Here is a 17,648-nt window from a genome sequence, read left to right as displayed (position 1 = left end):
CTCATTGTGTGGAAAGGAGTTGTTTGCTACTTTCTAATGACAGAAAGATTCTGCTCTGTCTCATACCCTTTGGTTGTTTCTTCTGCTCCTTAGACCCCACAGCTTGACCCAGGTGAAGTGCTGAGGAAACCCAAAACCACAGTCAGGGAACAACTTACTGTAGGGTATGTTTACTGCTGAGAAGCAAATTGGTAGTGCAGAGAATCTACTGGGAAAAACATATCAGAACACAGAACAAAATACAAAGAGGTGGAATCAATGAGGAAAAGCAAAATATGAAGACAGATTCAGGAAACCCAACAAGGGATTAATTCAACATCTGGGACTTCTGGAACTCAGAAGGAGGCAAACTGGAAATTAAATTATGAGATGAAATTTCCTTGAGTAGCAAGAGACTGGAGGTATGAATTAACGAGGTTTACCAAATGTTAGGAAAGATTACTGTAGTAATAGAGAGAGACACACCTTCACTTCTAACCATGTTGGATTTAGAGGAACTAGGTTTACCCTCTCACATTAAATAATGAGAAAACCAGACAATTATATGCAATAACCATGATCAATGAGAAAAAAGGAAACAAATGACACGAACTCTACAAATGTCCTCATTTCTACAGTTCGACTATCATGTTGAAATTCCTGAAATTTGAGAATAAACAATTATAAGAATAGAACATGTGGGATACTGAGGAAACAAAAATATTCTAATACTCAGGTATGGGAAAAAGAGAAATAAAAAAGCAAAATATATAGGATTAAATAGAGCTTTTATATTCTCATAATAGGTAAATATAGCTGTAGGCTTAATGGTGAAGCTCATAGTCCAATATTTTGGCCACCTGATGAGAAGAGCTGACTCATTTGAAAAGACCCTGATTCTGGGAAAGATTGAAGGCAGGAGGAGAAGGGGACGACAGAGGATGAGATGGTTGGATGGCATCACCGACTCAATGGACGTGAGTTTGGGAAAACTCTGGCAGTTGGTGATGGACAGGAAGGCCTGGTATGCTGCGGTTCATGGGGTCACAAAGATTCAACACGACTGAGCGACTGAATTGAACTGAACTGAACTGATAGGCTTAAGCACAAGCAGAATTTAAATATGAGAAGAAATTCTAAATTATCAAATTTTAAAAAGCAATAGAGATAAATTTGACATTGACAGACTATGTAATGAAGAGAGGAAATAATGACAACAAGGTAAAATATCCAGAAAACATACAACATAATGGAAAGAATAAAATTAAGAATATCAATGCTAACTAAATTTTTTATCATGGCCATTATTAAAAATAATTTAAATATGAAATTCATCTGAAACAAAGTTGCAAAAAAACACTGAAAATGAAGACATGGGCAAAGATATAGCAGGTAAATACAAATAGAATGCAAATGTGAAAATATCAATAAACAACAAGACCAAAAACATTAAACTGAATCATTATTTAATGACAAGAGATATAATCCGCCTAGATTCAGAAAAGTTTTGTCCCATAATTTATGCACAAAATAGCATATCCATCAATACATAAAAAGGTTTATAAGTATAGTTAGGTCTTTAAAGAAATATAGTGGAAGAATTTAATGTAACTTTTCTGGAATTTGATAGCTCAAGTAAATAAAAAATAAGGAAAGACATAGATTATTTTAATAATACAATCAACAAGCTATAAAAAACTATGTCTTACATCAGAGAACATATATTCTCTGCTTAAATCCATAGAACATGCCTAAAAATTAATCATGTTCTTGGCCACAAAGAAAACAATAATTCTATAAAGCAGAGATTTTATAGACTTACATTCTCTGCTAATAATTCAACACAGAGAGAAAAAATAAATCATCATCAAAAAACTTAACTACTTGGAAATTAAAATGTGCTATTAAAAAAAATCCTAAATCAAAATAGAAATCTTAACCGAAGGAAAGAAAATGAGCTAAAAAGGAAAATGAGAAGTCATGATACCCAAACCTATAGAACACAGTTAAGAAAAAAGAAATTTTATAGCCTTAGTTCAGTTCAGTTCAGTCGCTCAGTCGTGTCCGACTCTTTGTGACCCCATGAATCGCAGCACGCCAGGCCTCCCTGTCCATCACCAACTCCCGGAGCTCACTCAGACTCACGTCCATCTGGTCGGTGATGCCATCCAGCCATCTCATCCTCTGTCGTCCCCTTTTCCTCCTGCCTTTTATTAAAAATAAAAAGAAAGATTAAAGATAAATGAGAAAAGCATGCAACTTATGCTATGAGGACAACAAAATAGCCTGAAAGCAGCAGGAGGAGTCCAAGTTCCTTCTGAGCAGGAACTTTCTTTTACCTATTGTCACAAAATGTTCACTTACTTAGAATAGCACTCAATAATTATTTGTGATATCAATGGAAAGATAAATAAGAGTAAAAGCTTGTGTTTTGTAAAGACCAATCAAATAGCAGACAAGCACAGATTAGGATGAAAGGGATAAAATAAAACGCACAAAATTAAGAATGACAAAACAGATATAATTAGAGATAGGGATACGATTTAAATGATTATAAAAGAACATTATGTGCAATTCTGTGGTAATGAACTTGAAAATCAAGAGAAACTAGATGATTTCCTGGAAAAATAAAACTACTAGGGTAGAAAGATGTTATTTTACTTCCTATATTTTCTTCCTGGACACTGAGACTTTCTGCTATTAGGTTGAGACCATGAGACCGAGATCCCGTCAAATGAGTGAGAATACAAGTGATATAAGCCATTTTCAGGGTCTGGCACCTAAAAATATCCTGCTCGTTCCACTAGTCCTTTCATCTGATGATTTTAGAAGATACACAGTCCATATAGCATAGCTACTAGCTATGTAGAGAGCCAGAGATGGCTCTCTGACCCATCTCAAATTATGATTTGAGCCAGAATAAACTCTTACCATGTTAAGCTTCAAAAATTTAGTGTTTGGTTACTGCAGTGTAGCATAACCTGTTCTGACTAATACATTTACCACATTTGACCAATAAGAATAGAAACTTGAACAGAAAAAAAACCCTTGTAAGCATTTGGAAAGATGACCATTTGAAAAAGCATCAGATCTATTTTGATTTTCAACTAACATTTGAAAAACAAATATTATTTAATCAATACTAATATACTCATTTTGGTATTAATAATATTTAATATTTGTGGTTGTTTAGTTGCTCAGTCATGTCCAACTCTTTGCGATCCCATGGACTGTAGTCCAACAGGCTCCTCTATCCATGGAATTTCTCGGGCAAGAATACTGGAGTGGGTTGCCATTTCTTACCGACCCAGGGATCGAACCTGCGTCTCCTACATTGGCCTTGAGGTAGGGTGAAGGCTCCTTTCGTCCATAAACAATAGATATTCTAAAAGTTAAAAATCTCAACCAGTAAAGATTCTTAATGTGGTACTCCCTAAGACAAAGACTGTGTGTACTTTATATATTCTAAATGTATTACCTTGAAACCTTTTGAACGTATATAATTTGTATCCTCTTTAAACTGCCTTTTTCAAATTTCCTTTTTATAAGGTCCACCTTCTCTGTCCCTTGGGAACTTTAGGCATTTATCATATGTTATGACATATGAGTCAGACTTTATCCCTTAACATATGCAAAAGCATTATTTTCATATCCCAGCTTAATTGAGAAATACAAAGCAGCTTAGTATATTAATAGCTAAAGTACACAGCCTCTATTACATATGCAAAGGATTCAGAAGACTAGTGAACTGAAGTATAAATAAAAACACAATTTAAGCAACTTCTCATTATTTTTCATTGCTCTAGACATTTTAGTTGTTGGATCTCTCATAAGAATTAAACTAATGGTCTCCATAACTATTTTTGTGAATTCCACAGGAGACAAATGGAATTTTACAAGTAAAACATAACATGCGCAACAGAAGTTATTTATTATACTTTCATTTTCCTAGTTTAGTAAAAATATTTAATCATGGGCCTACATATGTTTTCACAGAATTGTAAAATCATAGAGTATTTGACCTTGAAGAGAATGGAGATATATCCAATATTTTTCTGATAACCGAAATGTACAGAAAATATACTCTCTTTTTCTTAAGAGTCAAAATCTTTAGAGGGATCCTCAGGCCTTCCCTGAGCTAGAAACGGAAGTTTCCCTGCATTCATTATAATGTTCTTTGGGCATGCTCAGTCATATCTAAACCTCAGTGATAGAAACATTTAATCTGACACTGAGACTATCACAATCTACACACAAAAGAAAAAAAATTGAGATCAGCTATAATAATAAGCACCAATAATATCTGGGTTTATGTTCTTGGGATACACGCACACACACACATGCAACCACCCCAGTAGGGAGTTAAATATAGTGTCACTTCAGCAGTACTGTTTTGCTGCGAACTGCAGACCTCAGCGCCTTGGAAAATCTTGCCCTGCTCCCAGCATGTTTCTGTGATTTCTAGAGAGTGCATACAGGTGCTCAGGTGCCAGCCCAGGTAACACCCACATGGCAGGCCCCAGGCCCCAGTGCTGTTTCCGCAGAGCTTGACTGCTTTTGACTATCAAGACACACTGAATGAAGCCTTCAAAGCTCCAAGTTGGATGCAGGCCACAGAAAAGCAGCAAAGAAAACCCTCTTCCTATTTATCTTACGTTTGTTGTGGGCACACTGAAATTGTCATGGGTGCTCCCCAGGCTGTGCAAAATCTTTACTTGAGCAGATCCTCCCACTTTGCATCCTGTCCTCTGTTTCCCAAGACGAGCCCCAAGTCCATGGAGATGGAGCCAAGACAGACGCCAGACGACACCTTTGGGCTCAGAACTACTGCAGCCTCTCACCCTAAGGTTTTGTCTCACAGCCAAATTTGTTTCTCACAACTCCCTTTTCCCTTAGAATGAATTATTTTCTAGGAGGTTCCTTCATTCCCCTAAGCAAACTGAAAGAAGCCCAGAAGGCCACCCGCCAGTCCCTTAAGCCTGCCCAGACTTGCTTACATCTCAGGAGGTGACGCACAATCCCAGAGACGGCTCCCACCACATCCACACTCAGATTCCGCTGTCGCTTATGAAAGTGGGATCGTGTTTATATGCACAGTCTTTACCATGTTTCCTAAAACATAATCCTATGTCACCCATGTTTTCTATGTCATTAAAAAACATGATGTTTCAGTCCTACACAGAATTCTATTTTATGAACACGCCATCATACATTTAACTAAATTCCAATTGCTAGACATAGATGTTTCTAATTTTCCTGTAAAATACAATTGCAGTGAACATTCTTTAATAAAAACTCTGTGTTTCCCCATGGTTACTTTCAAACAATAACTAGCAACAAGTGGAAATATTTTGTCTTGATCTGTACACCAAGTTTTCTTCCAGAAAGTTTGAAATAATCTTAATTTCCAGAAGTGTATGAGAGACTAATTCACTATGCTTTAGCCAGTACTGATTACTATAATTTTTAATTGTTTTCAATGGGCTAGGAAAAAAGTATCTTATCTAAATTTATATTTCTTTTAGTAAAAACAAGTTTCAACACTTTCCCCCTGTAGTTATTGCTCAGTTTTATTTTTTCTTTTGTTAAAAAACATTTCTTCATATTTTTAAGAACCCTTGTATCCAACATCTCCAGTGTTCTCCACAACAGTTAAAAAAATTCTTTAAATATAAGGGAAAATAAAGATGCACATAATTTTAAAAAAATATTTTAATCACCACTTTATGCTTCATCTGGTTTAAGAAATGAAAAATTAACAGTACAGTTATATCCCCATGGACCCCTCTTGATCACACTCCTCTCCTTCTCAACCCCTCCCCCCAACCCAGAGGTAAGGTTTACACATAAACACATACACACACATGTGCATGCATGCCCCCAAATCATACATTTATGTATCTACTGAACATATTTTAAATATTATCATTTTCATAAACAGTATTATACATTTTATCCTCTTGCTATTGAAAAATCAAATATCATATAAAGGTTGTTAGAACAAGGGACCCATTATGCATCTTTAACAATGATCAAGTAATGACCAATCTTACTTCATTTATACCCTCAAGTCACACACCTCACCCCTGTATTATTTTGAAGCAAACTTCAGACATCTGCAAATGTCTCAGAATGTATCTTTAAAAGGTAAAGACTCTTTCCAAAGCACACACACAATATTATTGTCATACTTGAAAATATGAACAATAATATTTTTATCAGAAAATATAAAGTATTCCAATTTCCAATTGCCTTATACTTTTTTGTTAAGTTTCTCTATCAGAATCAAAATCAAATCCACACATTGTGATTGGTTTCATATTTTTTATTCATTTTTTAATTGATGTTTTCATATTTTTTATTCATTTTTATATTGATGTTTTCATCTTTTTCACTGATTTTTAAGAATTACTCATACAGTATCGGAGAAGGCAATGGCACCCCACTCCAGTACTCTTGCCTGGAAAATCCCATGGATGGAGGAGCCTGGAAGGCTGCAGTCCATGGGGTCGCTGAGGGTTGGACACGACTGAAGCGACTTAGCAGCATACAGTACACATATTTCCCTGTTACATGGTTAATACTACTGTGATGTTTGCTTTTATAGTTCCTTAAGTTTTTGATTTGTAGAAGCTATTTTAAAAATTTTGATGATCAACTCAACTTCTTCCTTTTTGAGATGTTTCTTAGGAAGATCCTTTTCACCCCAGGATCAGATTTTCATCTATATTTTGTGCTGATTAATTTTAATACTTTTGCTTTTATATTTAACTCTTTTCTATATGTACAACTTAAAATTATATTTATTATATTATGAATTAGTGCTGCAATAGGACTATTTACAAAATAGCTTCTTTGTAGGGACATCCTCAGTTTTCGGATGAGGAAATTGACTCTCACAGATATTTTTTTACACAACCAAATAAAGCCTAGAATTTAAAACTCCCCCATCTTAAGCTAAGTCCATTGCTCTTATGTCTTCTTATTTTTCTTTCCAAACCATGAAGAAATGGGTGGGGGTCTGAATGATCTGAAGAATTTCTCAGCTATAGTGATTTCAAGAGCAACTTGCTTGAGATGAACCAACTAACAAACCAACCCAGAAGAAATCATTGTTTTCCAGAACAGGAATATAGTTTTCCATCCAGAAAACTGAAGGAATATTACAGTGTTCTAGATCAGGGTTTGCAATAAAGTCAAATAAAAAAAATACCTTCTATTCCAGTGTTTGGTAAAACTGTACAAAAGTCTCTCAAAAATCTAGTTAATAACACTAACCCTGAATCACTGCTTACAATGTGCCAACTACTATTCTGAGGGCTTTACATGCATTGATTCACCAAAGCCTCACAGTATCTCTGTGATGTGTGTCCTTTCTTCGAAATCCCCGATTTACAGGTGGGGAATTGAAGCATGGGGAAAATAAGTAACTTATACAAGTTTTATAAAGTGATAACAAGCAGTAAAGCTAGGATTTGAACTTTGGCAGACTGGTTTTAGAATCTGCACAACCTGCTTCTTACAGTAATTGTAATGTGTGGTCCCAAGGCAGTGGTCACAGGTGCTAATCTGGCATAAATAGGCTTTGGAGCAATCTTGAGCTCTCCACACCTGGCAGATGTATTTAGTGGTATCACACCAGGAAGACATATTCTGATATCCTGATTCCAAACAATGCTATGTCTTCCAACTGCCTAGCAGTCTACACCCACACTCTTTTCTTTTAGAATTGTTTCAGTTGCTCAGTCATGTCTGACTGTTTGTGACCCCATGAACTGAAGAATGCCAGGATTCCCTGTCCTTCACTGTCTCCCAGAGTTTGCTCAAACTCATGTCCATTGAGTCAATGATACCACCCAACCATCTCATCCTCTGTCGCCCCCTTCTCCTCCTGCCCTCAATCTTTTCCAGCATCAGTGTCCAACTCCTTGTGACCACAGGGACAGTAGCTTGCCAGGCTCCTCTGTCCATGGAATTTTCCAGGCAAGAATACTGGGGTGGGTTGCCATTTCCTCCTCCAAGGGATCTTCCCGACACAGGAATGGAACCCAAGTCTCTTACATCTTCTGCATTGGCAGTGGATTCTTTACCACTGAGTCACCTGGGAAGCCCATATACATACATACATACATACATACATATATGTATGCATAAATTCAAGGACACCTTTGATCATCTCTACAGAAAGCAGGTCTCTAAAGAAAAACAATCAGAAACACAGAGCCCTTTAGCTACAGAAGTAGTTAAATAATGAGACTAAGAGTGAGTGAGAAAGAGAAGAGAGTGACACATAAGGCTAACAGTTTTATTGTGACCCCTAAGGTACAAGGCTTATTATTGGCAATGAACTACATTCGTTTGAAGTTTGAATTTTATTTTGATCAAAAGCAGCTATTTTCTCAAGAAACTCCAGCCACAGCCTTTTTGGTCGAAAGACCAAACGGCTGGCTGCTCATGTACTGTTGAATGTCTGAGTATGTTTGGACAACTGAATGCAATAGGAAAAAAGTCACAAGTCAGCCATTTTTGCTCCGATATCAGTAGAAGAAATAAGCTTATATAATGAGCCTTTGAGATCGATAGGAAGAGCCCGTTATAACACTGCAGCCCAAAGCCGCATTTTGCACTGTCTTTTCAGGACCTGCTAAACTTAAAAAAAAAAAAAAAAAAGGCAGAGAGAAAGCAGTTACACTTGGTACAACATTCTAACCACGGACGCCAGGTAGTGCCCACTGAATTTCAAGCTTGACTAAATCACACATTTCAGTAAAGACCCTCTTCCCTCCAAAGCCTGTGGCTGAATTATCTGGAGGAAGCTACGGCTGCCAAAACCCACAAAGACTGTGATACATTTAAGCATCAAATTCCAACCTGCCATTTCATATCAAGGTAGCAAAGTAGTGTCAACACCGGGGCTTCCACAAATTTGTGCACAAGTCTGGAGTAGCTTATAGCCAGATATAAGGTGAAGGTAGTGGGGAGGGATATGGCATCCGATAGCAGCTGCTCCGGAGAAGGCAATGGCAACCCACTCCAGTACTCTTGCCTGGAAAACCCCATGGATGGAGGAGCCTGGTAGGCTGCAGTCTATGGGGTTGCTACAAGTTGGATATGAATGAGCGACTTCACTTTCATACATTGGAGAAGGAAATGGCAACCCACTCCAGTGTTCTTGCCTGGAGAATCCCAGGGACAGGGAAGCCTGGTGGGCTGCCGTCTATGGGGCTGCAGAGTCGGACACGATTGAAGCGACTTAGCAGCAGCAGCAGTAGCTTCTCCTTTGTATAAGAATGTTCTGGGAAACTTGAGGAAACCACTTAATTTCTCTGGGTCTTGACTCCTTACCCACAAAGCAGGATAGTTTAATGAGACATTAATTCATGTCTATTCTCACTTCAAAGGAATAAATGGGTAATTTCTGAGCACTTAATGCCAACATTTTGTATTCTGAGTTTGTTGCCCAAGGAGAAATAAATAGCTTTTCTGTGTCTGAGAAGTCTTCCTAAATGTATCTGCACTTGAATCTTTGGTGAGAGGGAGTTGGTTCTTCTCAAGGTATGGGAGTTGGGGTGGGTAGGAAAGGATGGGTTCTACACTTGAACAAGAGGGTGATGGATGGTTGAGGGAAAGACTCAGCCCTGGGGAAGAGTTGAATTCCCAGTGGTTGGGAAGATAGAGGAGTAGTGAGACTTCAATGTGGTGAAGATGAGAATCCTGTTACTACCTGGCCCAGGATGTAGCAAGGCCAGTATGTGGATTCTTAGGACTGAACACTCAGGGCTATGGCTTCAGGACCAAAGCAAGCATCATAGTGGTTAGGGGCAGTGTGGAGAGATAGGATGTTGAGCTGTGCTGAGTTGAGTTCAGTTGCTCAGAGGTGTACGACTTTTTGCGACCCCATGGACTGCAGCACGCTAGGCCTCTTTGTCCATCACCAACTCCTGGAGTTTACTCAAACTCATGTCCATTGAGTTGGTGATGCCATCCAACCATATCATCCTTTGTCATCCCCTTCTCCCACCTTCAATCTTTCCCAGAATCAGGGTCTTTTCAAATGAGTCAGTTCTTCACATCAGGTGGCCAAAGTATTGGAGTTTCAGCTTCAGCATCAGTCCTTCCAGTGAATATTGAGGACTGGTTTCCTTTAGGATTGACTGGTTGGATCTCCTTGCAGTGCAAGGGACTCTCAAGAGTCTTCTCCAACACCACAGCATCAATTCTTCAGCGCTCAGCTTTCTTTATAGTCCAACTCTCACATCCATACATGACTACTGGAAAAACCATAGCTTTGACTAGACAGATGTTTGTTGGCAAAGTAATGTCTCTGTTTTTTAATATGCTTCCTAGTTTGGTCATAGCTTTTCTTCCAAGAAGCAAGCATCTTTTAATTTCATGGCTGCAGTCACCATCAGCAGTGATTTTGGAGCCCAAGAAAATAAACTTTGTCACTGTTTCCACTGTTTCCCCATTTATTTGCCATGAACTGATGGAACCAGATGCCATGATCTTAGTTTTCTGAATGTTGAGTTTTAAGCCAACTTTTTCACTCTCCTCTTTCACTTTGATCAGGAGGCTCTTTAGTTCTTCTTCACTTTCTGCCATAAGGGTGGTGTCATCTGCATATGTGAGGTACTGATATTTCTCCCGGCAATCTTGATTCGTTCCAGATTGTGTTTCTTCCAGTGCAGCATTTCTCATGATGTACTCTGCATATAAGTTAAATAAGCAGGGTGACAATATAGAGCTTTGATGTACTCCTTTCCTTATTTGGAACCAATCAGTTGTTTGATGTCCAGTTCTAACTGTTACTTCCTGACCTGCATACCAAATTCTCAAGAGGCAGCTAAGGTGGTCTGGTATTCCCATCTCTTTAGGAATTTTCCACAGTTTGTTATGATCCACACAGTCAAAGGCTTTTGCATAGTCAATAAAGCAGAAGTAGATGTTTTTCTCGAACTCTCTTGCTTTTTCGATGCTCCAGTGGATGTTAGCAATTTGATCTCTGCTTCCTCTGCCTTTTCTAAAACCAGCTTGAATATCTGGAAGTTCACAGTTCATGTATGGGTGAAGCCTGGCTTGGAGAATTTTGAGCATTACTTTACTAGCGTGTGAGATGAGTACAATTGTGCGGTAGTCTGAGCATTCTTTGGCATTGCCTTTCTTTGGGATTGGAATGAAAACTGACCTTTTCCAGTCCTGTGGCCACTGCTGAGTTTTCCAAATTTGCTGGCATATTGAGTGCAGCACTTGAACAGCATCATCTTTCAGGATTTGAAAGAGCTCCACTGGAATTCCATCACCTCCACTAGCTTTGTTCATAGTGATGCTTTCTAAGGCCCACTTGACTTCACATTCCAGGATGTCTGGCTCTAGGTGAGTGATCACACCATCGTGATTATCTGGTTCATGAAGATCTTTTTTGTATAGTTCTTCTGTGTATTCTTGCCACCTCTTCTTAATATCTTCTGCTTCTGTTAGGTCCATACCATTTCTGTCCTTTATTATGCCCATCTTTGCATGAAATGTTCCCTTGGTATGTCTAATTTTCTTTAAGAGATCTCTAGTCTTTCCTATTCTATTGTTTTCCTCTATGTCTTTGGATTGATCACTGAGGAAGGCTTTCTTATCTCTCCTTGCTAGTCTTGGGAACTCAGCATTCAAATGGGTATATCTTTCCTTTTCTCCTTTGCCTTTCACTTCTCTTCTTTTCACAGCTATTTGTAAGGCCTCCTCAGACAACCATTTGACCTTTTTACATTTCTTTTTCTTGGGGATGGTCTTGATCCCTGCCTCCTGTACAGTGTCATGAACCTCTGTCCATAGTTCTTCAGGCACTCTATCTATCAGATCTAAGCCCTTGAATCTATTTCTCACTTTCACTGTATAATCATAAGGGAGGATGTGGAGAGCAGCAAAATGGTTTGCCTTTGATACAGCACTTTGTCAGTGAATATCTTACGGGTTGACTGCATTGTGTGCTCAGTCGCTCAGCTGTGTCTGACTTCACGATGCTATAGACTGTAGCCTGCCAAGATCCTCTGTCCATGGGATTTTCCAGGCAGGAATACTGGAGTGGGTTGTAATTCCCTTCTCAGAGGATCTTTTTGACCCAGGGATCTAACCCATGTCTCTTGCATGTCCTGCACTGGCAGGCCAATTCTTTACCACTAACGCCACCTGGGAAGCCCTGAAAGAAAGAAAGTCACTCAGTTGTGTCCAACTCTTTGTGACCCCATGGACTGTAGTCTACCAGGCTCTTCTATCCATGGGATTTTCCAAGCAAGAATACTGGAGTGGGTTGCCATTTCCTTCTCCAGGAGATCTTCTCGACCCAGGGATTGAACCTGGGTCTCCCTCATTGTAGGCAGACGCTTTACCATATTAGCCACCAGGGAAATCTAAAGGATTATTAATCAGTTCTTAATCAGATTTCTCCACAGCGGAGGGCTTCCTTCCCTGGTGCCTTAGATGGTAAAGAATCTGCCTGCAATGCAGGAGACCTGAGTTTGATCCCTAGGTTGGGAAGATTCCCCTGGAGAAGGGAATAGCTACCCACTGCAGTGGGTAGCTGCCTGGAGAATTCCATGAGGAGAGGAGCAACACACACCACACAACGTACTCACGTGAATATAATGGCTAGAAAGTTTGAAATTTGTAGAGCAAACCAACAACCTAGAAATTCAGGAAAGAGTTGGTGCTACAATCTCGAGTCAGGAATCTTCAGATTGGAAACAGACAGGATACCTACACTGTAGTCTTCATAGGCATAATTTCTGCTTCTTTGGGAAACCTCAGTTTTTGTTCACCTGATTGAATGAAGCCACCAACATTTTGGAAAGTAATCTGCTTTACTCGAAGTCTACTGTTAATCACATCTAAAAGAAAAACCCTTTGCAGCAACATCTATACTGTGTGTGTGTGAGTCGCTCAGTTGTGTCAAACTCTTTTGCGACCCCACACACTGTAGCTCACCAGGCTCCTCTGTCCATGGGATTCTCCATGGACAGAGTGGGTTGCCATTCCGTTCTCCAGGGGATCTTCCCAACCCAGGGTTCAAACCCAGTCCCCTGTATTTCAGGCATATTCTTTACCATCTGAGCCATCAGAGAAGCCCAGCATTTTATACTGGTGCATGATAAAACAAGTGGGCATCATAGCTTAGAGAAACTGACAAATTAACCATCATATGCGGATGAAGCTGGTGGAAAGCTAGAAGTCCTCCCCCAGTGTTTCCTGATCTGTGTACAACCCTAAATCAAGGAAGAAGCCAGCACTGCAAATAATAAAGAATAGATTTTCAATAATCCTATAGGTTGAAGGCCTAGAAAGATTTGACTGGACTTGTAAAAATTAAGACATTTTATTTTTTTATTATATTCAAGGTTCATGGAGCAAATCCATAATACATCTTATACATGTATATATCTTCAAGGTAACTTTCATCTATAAACAGCCCATGATTTCATGATGTTATATTGCTATGACAAGTCTGAGATATTGTGTTAGATTGTTCTGTTTTCTATAGTAGTATTTTCCAGTTAAGTTGGAATTACATATCCTATTTTTAAGAAAATAGTTGTTCTTTTTTTTTAGGTACAACTATTCTATGTACAGACTGGTGAAAGCCAATTCTGAAAATAATTTAAAATGTTATTGGCACATTTTTACTTAATATGAAGTAGATATATTCAATTCTGTTAGAAACTGCAACCTGAAAACATGCCAGATTTCTCATAATAGTAAAAGGAAATTACTATATATATCAACTAAAATTTTATTTGTAAGGTAATTAACCTTTTCATGAACAATCTCAGTAGGTCTGGTCTATATCATGTGATATGGTAATAATCTATTAATTACCACTCTGCAGTAATAATCACCTTCCATTATCCATAATACATATTATGGATCTGCAAAAAAGAAAGAGTTAGGCACATACCCCTACCTCACAAAATTTATATGTACTGTTTATTTTATAAAAAAGTAATAAAACATAAATTACAACAAAAGTGAACAAAAATATTTTGGCTAAATCCAGATTATCATCCACATTAGGCATATATATTATCCCTGACAAGACAAATAACATCTATTTACCTATGGAAAGATGTCAGTGAATAAATGCATTCAGCTATTAGGTTCAAAGACCTATGGTTATTATGTTGCTGAAACAAAACAGAAAAAGGCCATTTTATCCTTCTCTGGAAAGAAACAATCTTATTCTAGGAAACCAGTGGCTCACCAATTCACAGTTCTCCTTAACTCTGAGCTTAAGCTTTAAAACAACAAACACACAAGCTTTCCACACCTACCCACTCACCGATCCACACACCCACACACAGAGTCTAATCAACATCTTTTTCCTTTGGAAAAGCACTAAAGGCCAGAAATGCTAATAAAATTTACAAGATAATTGTACCTGAGGTTCAGTTGATTACTCTAATATGGGACATGAGAGCAAAGGAAGGAGGATGAAGCTATTCAAGCTGGTGCCCTGAAGTGGTAACGTAAGAAGTGACGCTCATGAGAGGCAGAGTGACAGTTGCTGCCGCTGCCAACTAAAATGAGCGCGTTCCAAGAGAAGTCATCCTGGTTCCCAGTCTCGGCCTTGTCCGTATCCACCTGCATCGAATCCTCCAGAGGTCTTGTTCTTGAATTTCTGTATTTTTGGTTTGTATGTAGAATAATGTATTCAGGTCTCTATTTAGCTGGATTCCAGAACATTTACTGTGATGGAGGCAATGCTGTAAACTAAGGAACGAGCTGCACAGAGAGGGACACCATCATTTTCCTCACAGTGACAAACTGTAGCACAGGTTTCACTACTGAAACAATAGAGGAAATGCAGAGTGACACAAGAGCCTAATCATTCCTTATTTTGTTCAAGTTATTTACTTATGAGACTATCCCCTTTAGTTCAGTGTAAACAAATGTAAAAACAGAGACGGGCGAAAGATGGTGGAAGAGCGCACATTCTTCCCCACTCCCAGTCCCTGAAGGAAATGACAGAAAGGATTTCATTTGCTTGCTTCTCAAGAATAAATCTGTTTCAGCACTGCAAACTGAGAGAGGATGTCCAGAAAATTTAAGTTTCTAGGAAGATAAATAGAAACAAAATGGAATCAGGTTGATGAAGAAACAAGGTTAGAGAAAACCTCAGGCTAAAACATGGGGAAGAGAACATTTTACAGTGTTGAAAGAATTTCAGTGATTTTTCCATACTCAGAGTCAACACATTCTTGAAATAGCTAGGCCAGTTGGGCACCTTCTTTTTCTCTCCCTTCCCACTTATTCTGAGTGGCAGGGATTAGCAGTGTTTGTCCCTGGATAAAATCAGAAAAACCCTCTCTGGAGGGTGGATAATCTGCCACAGGAGGACGTAGGTTCCTCAGAGAACGGCCTGCCTTGGAGAAGCCGAGTAGAGAGTGGGGGGCTCCTCGGGAACTCTACCACACACACAAAGGGAAGAAAGAAAAAGGAAACGTGTTTAATGACGCTCATGGGACCCTCCCCAAATCAAAGCTCTCTTAATTTTGGTAATAGGATGGGACCCACCCCAAATCAAAGCTCTCTTAATTTTGGTAATAGGAAAACAGAGCTCATCAACCTCCCTAGCTTCTTCCTGCCTAGAATGAAACTGGCCATTGGAATGCCCTGCCAACTTCACACAGAACACAGGTGTCACTCTTGGAGAAGAAGCTGGTTGGGGAACAAAGTAACACAGTTCAGAAGAGACCTTAGCCAGCTGCCTAGTTACTAGTCAACAGATCTTTGTCATGTCTGATGAAGACAAAAGTGAGAAGACAAAATCACCAATATAAGGAATGAGTGAGGAAGATTTGTATATAAGTAAATTTGAAAATCTTGGTGAAAGGGAAGGTTTTCTAGAAAATACAAATGACTATGTTTGACTGGAAAGGAAGTAGAAGACCAGGAAAGACCAATAACCATAGAAGAGATTGGAACGAGTCAAAGACAAGTCTTAGAAAGGCACCAGTCTGAGATGGGTTTACAGCTGAGTTTTTCCAATCCTGTGGGCATTTTTTTTTTTCACATTTGTCTCTACATTTAACATATTTCCAATAAAAAGTCCTACAGAAGGTTGTAAGAAAATTAGGAAAACATCCAATAAGACTCTTTATGTAACTTAACTGGACAGTATTTAAGTTTATCTGTAAGAGAAAATTTGAAAAAGGAAAAGTTGAGAAAAGAAAAATCATATATCAAAACATAATATAAAATTATGTTCAGTGAAACAGTATAGCACTATAAAAATAATAGAAAGGGGTGAGTAGAAAACAAGGTCTGAAAACAGAACAATTATGTATAAGAATTCAATTTATAGGAAAAGTAGATTTTCAAATCAGTGAGTGGTTATTAATCAATTACATAACCAATAAGACAATCATTTATTCATAACAGAGTTAGCTCTCAATGTACAACACAGACATACTCAAATAATTCTAGACTGTTTTAAAAGTTAAATCTTTAAAAATATATCAATGTGTTTATAAACCAGAGAATGTTTTTATAGTCTTGGTGTGTAAAGAACTTGCAAGTCAATGCACAATATCTGGATTCCATAAAGGAAAAGACTAATGGTGTTGACTGCTTAAAAAAATTAAAACTTCACATGATAAAGATACCAGGAATAAAGTTAAATCTGGAAGTTATTTGCAAAACACAAAATGACAGACGAATAAACTGTTCCAACAAATTGATTTTTAAAATAGGGTAAAAACTCCAAGAGAAAAAAAAAGAAATATAAATGACCAGCAAACAAATACAGATGCCCAGGCTCACTAATGAGGAAACACAAATTATACAAGAAAAGAAATTTTTTTTTTACTATTCACATTGGCAAAAATTAAAAAGGATTGTTGATATCCAGGGTTGGCAAGGTTGTATGGAAATGAACACTGCATGTGGAATGGAGTTATATTATTGCAGCTTTTCCTGAAGGACTCTTTTGTAATATTTATGTTTATTTAATATAGAAAAATATTCTCACACGAGCATGGAGAAATATGTACAAATATATTCATCATAATATTTAACAGAGAAAAATTGAAAACAAAATTTATCAGTAGAGAAATAGTTCAGCACATTCATAAAATGGAATGCTAGAGAGAACTTAGTAAGTCTGTATGTACTGACGGTGAGGGACAGGGAGGCCCGGCGTGCTGCAGTCCATGAGGTCACAAAGAGTCAGACATGACTGGGTGACTAAACAACAACAGCAATGTACTGATGTGGAACTATCTGTAAAATACATCTGTACACTGAAAAGAGTAAAGTTATTTTTACTTTACTTTTACTTTACAATATGCTGCTGCTGCTGCTAAATCGCTTCAGTTGTGTCTGACTCTGTGTGACCCCATAGACGGCAGCCGAATTATATTAAAAGAAAAAAATCCTAACCTATAAATTTTTGTATGAATGTTTTATAAAAGCAAGAAAGACATTGTTAATGGTAATTTTGAGAAAGCAAGGTAGATTGCGGTAGCAGGAGGGTGTTGAAAAGGTATTCTATTTTTTTCACTGTGCACATATATTTTAAAATAATGTTTCATTAAGTAATGTATTTTTTAAATAATGAATATACATTTATGCATTAATTCAAGTTGCAAAGCAATGTACATAACCATGATAGTAGTAAAATTAAAAAA

The sequence above is a fragment of the Bubalus kerabau genome, chromosome 9 (genome assembly GCF_029407905.1).
Source record: "Bubalus kerabau isolate K-KA32 ecotype Philippines breed swamp buffalo chromosome 9, PCC_UOA_SB_1v2, whole genome shotgun sequence".
Lineage (NCBI taxonomy): Eukaryota > Metazoa > Chordata > Mammalia > Artiodactyla > Bovidae > Bubalus > Bubalus kerabau.
Note: the sequence above shows the minus strand (reverse complement) of the source record.